Source organism: Cupressus sempervirens, chromosome 7, assembly GCF_028749045.1.
Source record: "Cupressus sempervirens isolate cs-2001-9-10 chromosome 7, ASM2874904v1, whole genome shotgun sequence".
In the NCBI taxonomy this organism is placed as follows: Eukaryota; Viridiplantae; Streptophyta; class Pinopsida; order Cupressales; family Cupressaceae; genus Cupressus; species Cupressus sempervirens.
Window position 1 is genome coordinate 634,160,668 of NC_143124.1, and position 10,545 is coordinate 634,171,212.

Genomic DNA, 10,545 nt, shown 5'->3' on the forward strand with positions numbered 1-10,545 from the left:
ATTTTGATTATTTTGTTACAATTTTGTGCTTATTTTTGTCATATTCATTTTTTGAGCAAAGAGAGATTATTTTCATGTTTCATTTGTGTGCATGTAGGTTACCTTTGAGGATATTAGATTTTGATCCCATTACCCGCCATGCAAAGCTTTGTTGCAGGCACTCAATGATGTAGATATGGCTCATATAAATAGGTTGGGTTTTTTTTATCTTTACTGAATTCCACCAACACTGGTGAATCGTGGCCTATTGATAAAACTAGTGGAGCATTTCCATTCAGAGATGAACACTTTCCACTTGCCATAGGAAGAGATCATAGTGACACTGGAGGATATCTACTAGATTCTCCACATACCATTCCACAAACCATGGATGGTTAATGACACAGTTCCCTAAGTAGGGATAAAGGAACTAAGGGCCATCTTCCAATTGGACTTGATTATGGGTAGAGTGATCACATGTAGTGAGCTTATGCATACCTATGGTCCTACTCACAGGTTGGCAATAGTTTTGGTGATATTTATCAACTATTTCTTGATGCCAAATAGAAGCCAACACAGATTAGAGTGCAGATGGGGCAAGATGCTCTAGATAATGTTAGATATCCCAGAGAGATATGGGTGGGTTTAGTATATACTCACACATATGTATCATGAGATGCATGAGATAATGTATTGTGAGTTGAGGAGCATGGCCACTAGGGTTTATGTTCTTCAAATCTAGGCATGGGATCACCTACCAGTGACAAGGCACATTTTTGAGGAGAGGTAGCCTATGAAGCCATATATGAAGATATAGAGGCTTACTTACCCATACAACTCTAGGGAAGATTGATTAGTAGAGGGCTCATCTTGATGACTTAGTGGTAGTAGTATGGTGGCCCTAGTGAGAGATAGAGGATTGGGACAATGCACCCTAGGAGTTAATTCATATCTTTGCTTCATGATCAATGATAGGTTGATCTGTATAGATAGTAGAGAGATTTCCTTTGACATGCATGTGGTGGTAGTGTGGGAGGCCTTAAGAAATCTCATAATAGTACTACTCCTATGTGTGATTAGTGATAACTGTGGACCATGGATAGACCGATATATCTGCAAAACTTGGTTGTGACATAGTGGGACTACCTACCAGTGGTAGTAGATGAAGGGATGACTCTCACATATTAGGCCTAGTTTGTGAGTCATCCCTTTCCATGGTTTACAAATCTAGTTGGGAAGAAGTCTCCTAGATAGCTAGTGCAAGCACCCCTAACAAAACCACAATAGCCAAAGTAACCACAATAAGTTAGAAACAAGACTAGATAGGTCTTGATCTTGGCTCAATAGATGGGAGTAGACCCAGGTGTGGGTGGTAGTGGTATAGGGTAGAGGAGGTGGCAAGGAAAGATGGGAGGCCTAGGAAACATTGGCAAGGATGCATAGGGGTAGTGAGTTGAGCAGGAGTTACCAACTGAGCAGCCTAAGGCCACAGTTGGTGATGAGGAGATATAGGACCAACTTGTTGTAGGAGGCTAGGGCAAAGACACCCTGGCATAGACCTAGGAGGCCCTTATGAGGTCAAGGGATCAAGTGTAGACTACACAATGATAGTTAACAAAGTTACATATTTAGGTGGTAGTTAGAGATACCTAGATTGTAGAGCAAGATCGAGAGATCCATGGGTTACAAGAGTAGCTAGAGTTAGTACAACAGAGATTCAAGAAACTACAAGATGACGTACAACTACAGTCGGCTAGGATAGCCTATTATTTTTTAGCTTACATAGTGGTTGTACAGGATGAGGCTGAGTAGGTGCCTCAATTTTCATAGTATACATAGGCATCAAGGGGAGCACAACCTCCAGTGAGACTAGACATACCTCCTCCTCCTTTGCTGCCACTAGTGGGAGGTGAGGGGAAAGGAGAGAGTTAGATTCTTTTGTGACCTCAATTTTGATCTAGCTTTGTATCCATTGGTATGCCGACACCATTTTACACAATTTTTGCTCAAATCACTTTCTCTTTTTATAGCCTATTGTACATGAGATGTGTTATGCTATGATTATGAAAGGTAATTATGATGTGATGTATGAATGCAAATTCAATTTGATGTATGAATGTAGTGTAGATGAGATGGATTATGAAATTATGTATGGAATGAAAAATTTGAATGAACTGATATCTCATGTAGTGTTCCATATTTTTGTTGATAGTTATATGTATCCCTTGAGGAGCAAGAGAATGAATCAAAGAACTAAACATTTGTGCAGCTGTAAAGAAACATGATACTTTGAAGAAACCAAAAATCCCTCATCAAAAAGGATGGAAATATATTTATAATAGAATCATGTGCTATGTAATGCAAGTTGATACTATATGTAATTCCTAGACTAGATGCAACCCTAGTTCTGGTTACCAAGTTTGAAAATTATCATCATTGAGTATATTGTGAAATCCTAGATGTCATACAATCCCCACTAACATTGCAATCATAGTAATATGAATAGGACATTTGTTCTAGTTTAGTCAGGATTAAATGTAAGCATTCAAGGCATAAGAAGCCATAATGACTAGAACATTTGTCCCTTTTAATGCAACAAGTTAACATAAGCATCAAAGAATAAATGCTAGGATGACTAGAATGTTTCTTGTGTGTAGACACACAAGACACATGAGAGATCCTTTTTATGCTAAGTAAGTAGTAAGTACTCTATCCACAATGACCCATGCATTCATAACCTAAGAAAGAATTATTCTAAGAATATTCACAGTGACCCATACATTCACATAGCAAGACAAGTATCAGTATTTACTATAGCATGAAGAGTTCACTCTAATAAGAAAGGAGAAGAGCCAACCTCAATGAGGAGTGCATATTAGAGGAGTCAAGGTACACAGGACCATCCAATGTGAGATGAAGGCTCTTATAGTGGACACCCCTCTTATATGGACGCTCTAAATCATTGGAATTAAAACACAAACATAAAACAAAGAAAGTATTATGCCCCTAGTCCTCTTTTCTCTAGTCAAGAGAGACATCATCGAGCTATTTGAATGGACATAATGAAGTGAAAGCAAAAAAAACAAAGAAAAGCTCAACATATCAAAACAAGTTCATTGTTTTGAGTTTAGTTTATATGTTATAAGATTGATGTAAAGTGTCAATGTTCAGAACATGTATGAAAGAAATCTCTTTAGTGGGGTGATAATAGTAAATAAACATAGTTAGAACAACTGGTGACTAAAGTCAAAGAGAAATCTTCAATAAGAAGAACCTTAGTAGGAAACTGAGTGATAGTACATAGACACAGTGAGGACCAATGGTGACTAGTGTGAGAGATCTTCCATGAGAGGAATCCCAAAAAAGTGACACTAGTGATAGTAGGTAGACATAGTTATAACAACTGGTGATTGGTGCAAAAGAGATAATCCATTAGAGGAATCTCTAAAAGTGACACTAGTGATAGTAGGTAGATGCAATTAAAACAATTGGTGACTATTGCGAAAGAGATTCCTATAACATTGTAGGGTGTTGCCCCTAAGTTATGAGAAGATTCAATCCATGGATACATGAGTGAAAGAAAAAAAGTAAAGTAGGAAAGCAACTATACAAGAGCTAGAAGATGCATTGCTACTATGATGCCTATTTGCAAGTTTTCATCAATGACACTTTTTTTCTTTCTTCAATTTTTTTGTATTTTTATATTTTTGTATATTTTTGTGACTTTTTTGAATTTTTCAATTTTTTTGGGATTACCAAGGCAACTATTGTTAGGTTTTCACCAAGGTAATTATTTTTTTAAAGGAATTTTTGCAATTTTTTGTTTTTTTAGGACATTTAAGTATATACAGAGAGCTTTTGAAAACATATTAACTATAAAACTCTTTTAGATGGAGGGTGTTTATAGGCTCCTTGAGCACCTCTTCGTAAGTTGTAGAAAGTTGGTAAGCACCAGATCCAAACACCATAGTAATTATGTAAGGACCAAGCCAATTGGGTTCAAACTTCCCTTTCTATACCTGTTGTTGCTGATTCTTAGGGTTTTCTCTCAAAACAAGATCACTTGGTTGGAAGTTATGTGGCTTAACTTTCTTATTATAACTTTGGGACATACACTACTGATAAGATCAAAGATGATCACACACCACTTGCCAACATTCATCTAACAACACTAGCTCTTGAAGCCAAGATATTCTATAGTCATCATCAGTAATGAGGCCCTTCACGGAGATTTGCAGAGTAGGGATCTCAACCTCAATTAGAAGCATAGCATTTGCTCTTAGACCAAAGAAAAGGGCATTGTACCCATTTGAGTTCTGATACTTGTGCTGAAGCCCATAAAGCTATATTAATCTAAAGGTGCTAATCCCTTCCAGATTTGCTAATTGTACGATGAAGGATCACCTTGTTGGATTCCTTTTCTTGATCATTACCCTAGATAATAGATAGAAGACCAATGTTGTGTGATTCTAATTTTTTTTCATAAATCCTTAAGATCTTTATTTTTGAACTGTCCTCCATTGTTAGTAATAATGGAGGAAGGTACACCATACCTGAATATGATGTAATTCATGATGAACAAAGCTATAGTTTTACCATTTTCTATAGAGAGAGGAACTACCTCCACCCACTTAGTGAAGTAGTATGTAGCTGTAATAATGAACTTATGTAAGAAGAAGATGGGTAAATCTAACCAACAAGTTCAAAGGTCCATTATTGGAATGGCCATAGTATGATAAATAGAATTAACTCCCTGGCTGGAGCATGAATCAAATTCCCATGGAGCTGGCATTGTTTATAGGACTTGGCATATTTGATTGCCTCTTGCTCCATATTCGGCCAATAGTAACCAACTCTAATAAGTTTACGAGCTAGTGTGAAGTTGTTTGAGTGAGATCCACAAATACCCTTGTGGACATTGATTAAAGCATGTTTGGACTCATTAGGTTTTAGATACCTAAGGAGTGTTCTTTTGAGACCTCTCCTAAATAAGTCATCAACAATAATGACATACTATAAAGTATTGCAGATAAGATGACATTTTTCATTCTAGGTTAGACTGTTTGAAATAGTTTGGTCATGCAGATAGGAGTATATGTGATGGCAGTGGGATGAATCATGTCCTACAATAGAACTAATCATCTGAGATTTAGGGGCATCATAGACAGGGTAGAGTAACATTTCCACCAAGAACTTGTGTCAGAGATCATTCTCTGGCATCTATAACAATGAAGCAAGAGTAGCCATGACATCAATTTTTTTTTTTTTTTCTTGATGAACCTATTGAAAAGTGATATGAGAAAAGTATTTCTTCAAATAATCTACCATGAATTTATAAGGAATCAATTTCTCATCTTTTTTCTAATATACATCATTCACTTGGTTGATTATGAGTTATGAATCACCAAGGAAGTTCAACTGATCTACTCTCCATTCAACTACAATATTCATGCCATTAATGAGAGTGTCATATTTTGCAATATTATTTGTACAATGAAACAACACCTTGTATACCTTAGGCAGTGAATACCTTTGTGGTGTTATGAATAGTAACCCAACACTAGATCCTTGTTATGTGAAGGAATTTTCAAAGAACATCACCCAAGTTTGATGCATGAGTGTCAAAATTGATTCATTAGGGAAGTTAACATTTAGTGGAAGAAGACTTTTCATGGGTGCCTCTACTAATTGATCAACAATTTCATATCCTTTAATAGCCTTCCATTCAACATACTGAATGTCAAATTCACTTAGTATCATGAATCACTTAGCCAATTTCCCTGTTCGAGCTGCCTTGCCGAGTAAATACTTTAGTGAATCAATTTTAGCAACCAGTCATGTAGTATGGGCAAGCTTGTAGTGTCTCAACTTTTGGAAAGAAAAGATGACTACCAAGAAAGCCTTCTTAATGATATTGTAATTTTTTTCATAGGAAATCAGAATGCAACTCAGATAGTAAATGGCTCTTTCCTTGTTATCATTGTCCTCTTGAGCTAACAAGATTCTTAAAGATGTCTCTATTGCTGAGATGTACAAAATAAGAGGCTTTCCATGAATATGAGGCATCAAGATTGGTGGATTAGCAAGGTATTTATTATTATTTTTGTTAGACTTTGATTGCAATCTTGACTCCAGTTATATTTCACACCTTTATTCAGAGTCTTGGTAAAAGGTTGTTACCTATGTGCTAGCTATGAGATGAATCTATGAATGGATTAGTCTCTTCCTTGTAAGTCCCTCATTTGACTGATATTACAAGTTGGAGACATGTCCATGATTTCTTGAACTTTCTCTAGATCAACCTTGATTCCTTTTATAGATACTATGTAGCCACGTAATTTCCTAGATGTTACTCCAAATGCACATTTCTTGAGATTAAGTCTCAGACTGAGCTTCTCCATGCAATCTAGGATAGGTCCCAAATCTTGAAGATGAGTGTGGAATTTTTCACTCTTAACCAAAGTATCATGAACATAGTCTTCTATTATTTTATGCATCATGTCATGAAAAATTGTAGTGACTAGCTTTTGATATGTAGCACCAACATTTTTTTAGACCAAATGGCATCACGTTCCAATAGAAAGTTCCCCATGCACAAGTAAAAGCAATCTTTTTCTAATCTTTTGGTGCAATTTTGATCTGATTATAACCAGAAAAACTTTCCATGAGTGAGTACATCTCATATACTGTTGTCATGTCCACTATCATATCAATGTTAGGGAGTGTAAAAGCATCCTTTGAACATGCTAAGTTCAGATCTTAGAAATTTGTATAGACTTTGATAGATTTTTCATGCTTGGATATTGGAATAATGTTTGATATCCATTCAGTGTAATCAATAGTGTGGATGAAACTAGCTTTTAGAAGCTTCTCCAGTTTAGCTTTGACAAGCAATGCAACATGAGGATGCATTTTCCTAAGTTTTTGTTTGACTAGTTTAACTCTTGGTGTGATAGAAAATTGATGCATAATGAGATTAGGATCCAATCCTGGCATGTTTGAGTATATCCATGCAAATTTTATCTTTTTGTGTTGGAAGAAAGCAATGAATTCCTCTTTTTCTTCTAGAGATAGTGATTGTGCAAGATGTATCATATGAGGCTATTCCTTTGTTCCCAAGTTGATTGACTATGTTGTTTCTATCAACACTGATGATCTATACTACAAATGAATAGGAAGTGCATCAAATATCTCATCTGTAGGCACCTTAGAGAGGTTTTCACCCTTGGATATGTCTTTTATTTTGACTATTTTACATTTTAACACTGCCACAATGTGGTTTTCACAATTGAACCTTTTATTTCTTTTCTTTTGGATTGTATGACTAAGATATTTGATGTCAACTTTAGTCACATTAACACTTTTTTTGTTGGTGTAAGGTGTTATTGGTTTGACAATGTTTAAGTAGCAGGAAAGAGGACTTCACTAGATGCATTGGAATTCTAGTCTATGAGGTTAGGATAGGTGAGTAAAAGAGATGTGGTAGGTTCAATTTCATTCATGGTATACTCATTAAATGCTTGGATGAGAAATTTGAGACCTTGAGTGACTTCATCCACAAGTGTGTTTGAATTCCTTTGAGCATTAACATCATTAATCAAAGACTTGAGGAAACTAGTTGGATAGGACTCATCCAACCTAACCCTAGACAATTCAACTACTTCAAGGAGGTTTTCATAAACATGAACTTGGTCTATGTATTTATCTATAGTTGCTTCTGAGAGAGAGAGAGTCAAATTCATACTCTTGAAAATCTGTACTGCATGGAGATAGACTGTAGAATTCCCCAATAGTGATAGGAACAAATTCTCCTTCATCATTAGGATTTTTGCAAAGGTACTTAATGTATAAGGCATGAATATAGTCTCCTTGTTATTTTTGGGTATGATGTGAACCAATAGTATCCTTAAAAGAATCACTATCACCATCCATGGTGCTAACATGTGGTACAAAGTCATCTAGTTCTACAAAGAATTTAGCCAAAACATTACGAATTGGATAAGGGTAAGAATCTCATCATCAATATTGTCTTCATGATCACCAGACTTAGATTGTGACTCACGTTTAGATTAACTCTTAGGTTTTGGTATAAATTTGTCACTCCCTATATGGAAGGGAATTTTCTTGAAGCCTAAACTAGACGTGTCTCAATTACTTCAAGCTATAGCTTTGATAGGATCAATTAGACCATTTATGTTGCATCCAATAGGACTAGTTCCCTTGTAATTTTATGAGACTATTTGGTAAGATCAACTAGAGTTTCCTCTTTATAGATCCATGAAACAATAGCTCTATTTTCAGCTTGCTCCTTAAGAGGAACAATAGCTTTGAAAAAAGTACCATCATACTTAGCTTGAGATGTCAACATGAAAGGTTTCTTTACTTTAGATTGTCTCCCATAGTGATGGGGAGACTAAAGAAGAGATGTTAGAGATAGAATTGGTTCTATGTGATATTTACCCATTCAAGTTTGCTTGAGTGATTGCTTAGTTTGCTTCAACTTGTTATCATGATAGTCCATAGATTCCCAATTAGCAGGTACAAAGTTTTCAACAAATTTTAGCATGATACAGGTATAGTTAGTACTTGTAGGTATGGTGACTTAAGAGCCACAAAATGGGAATTTTATGCATTGATGATAAGTAGAAGGCACAAAACACATCTCATATATCCATGGCCTTGCTAGCAAAATATTATAAGCCGAGGGAATGTTGAGGACCTGATAAGTGACATCCCTTTTTACAAGACCAATGTGGAGAGGCAACACCAAAAGACCTAAAGATTTTTTCTCAACTTCATCATATGCTTTGATAGTTATCTTGTGACAGGGATTAATGGACTCTTCAAAATAGTCCAATTGTCTAAGCAAAGTAGTAGAGACAATATTTAAACCAACTCCATTATCAATGAGCACATGATGGATACGTTATTGATGTATCATGACCTCAATGTATAGAGGTTGATTATGCAAATGACTCAGTGAATCATCCTCCTCCTCAGAGAAAGTCATTTAGTAAGGTGAGGTTAGATGACCTACCATAGATTGAAACCTCTCAAGATCAAGATCCTAAGGTACATTTTCCTTAACAAGGTCTTTATAGAGAATCTGCCTATGAGTAGGCGAGATTTTGAGTAGCTCAAAGATTATGATTTGAGCATTAGTTTGTTGTAACTAATTGAGGATACTATAGCTAGTAGCCATAGAGGTTGTTGCAAGTTTTTTTCCTTTTCTAGAAGGACCAACAAGAGGTTTGTGTTTGTGTTGTTCAATATCAAGAGTAGAAGGTGTAGGGGCTTTGAGTACCAACTTAGCATGAGAATGTGTGACAAAATTGGCACAAGATTGTGATGGTTTGTTGTTAGATGTATTGGAAGAAGGGCCCCTTGAGAAAAATGGTGTCTTAGGTTTAGTTTTATCTTTTTTTCTCTTGATGGTGATGACACCACAATACTCAGTACCCACATGTTCAACCATGTAGACTATCTCATCATCATCATTAGAGTATGTATAGTTGATCTTGTTAAGAGATTTCTATTTTGAAGTTTCTCCTTTTTCATAAGATGGGAATGATTCTTTGAAAGCCTTGTGATCTATGTTCTTGTTATGTCTATTCACAACAATGTCACCATTGTCAATCAAGTCTTAGACTTTGTGATGCAAGTTTATGTAGTTGCCAGTTTTGTGACCTTTGTTTTGGTGATATTTGAAAAATGTATTTTCATTCCACCATGGTGGTTGGGGCTATGGATTGTAAGGTTGAGAGTTATCTAATGGAGAAATGAGCTTGTTTTGTAGCAAGATCTTATAGACCACATCCAAAGGTTCACCAAGAGATGTATACTCTTGTTTTGGGCATGAGACCCAAGAGGTGTTCTTTGGTTTGTTTCTATATGTCTTATTGTTAGAAGGAGGTTTCTCAACATTCTTGGATGCTTTGAGATTGTCTATAAGATTAAAGGTTGCCTTAGTAGTTTTAGGAGTAATCTTGTCAACAGCTTCATCATGCACAACCTCTCAATTTTTGTTCACATACCTGGGTTTGTCCTTGTTAGAGGTGGATCCTTGTTTTGTGTCATTTTGTAGGGTTAGTTTACCCTTTTTGACCATGAATTCCTCTATACAGATAGCTTGTGTGACCATGCCTTTGAAGGTGTGTGGACCTTGAAGTTGAACTCTATACCCAAAATCAGGTAGGAGGTTATTAGTGAATATGTCAATTTTCCATTTTGGGAATCTTTCATGAATATTTGGTGTAAAGTTGTCCCCATCTCTAAAGGAATGTGAGGAAAGGTTCCCCAACTTTATGTTTAAGGTTACACAAGTCTCAAATGTTAACCAAGTGTTGGATGTTGTGAGAATACTATTGGAAAAATAGGTTAGCAGTCTCATCAAACATTTAGATACTAGGAGGCAAGTTTGAAAACCACTCCATAGCCTAAACACCTAGACTTCTTGGGAATAGATGCATGAGATATATTTGATTATACACAAATTTCGTAGACAAGGGCCTAAATTCCTACAAATGAACTATGGGGATTAGTAGTTCCAAAGTATTTATTGTACTT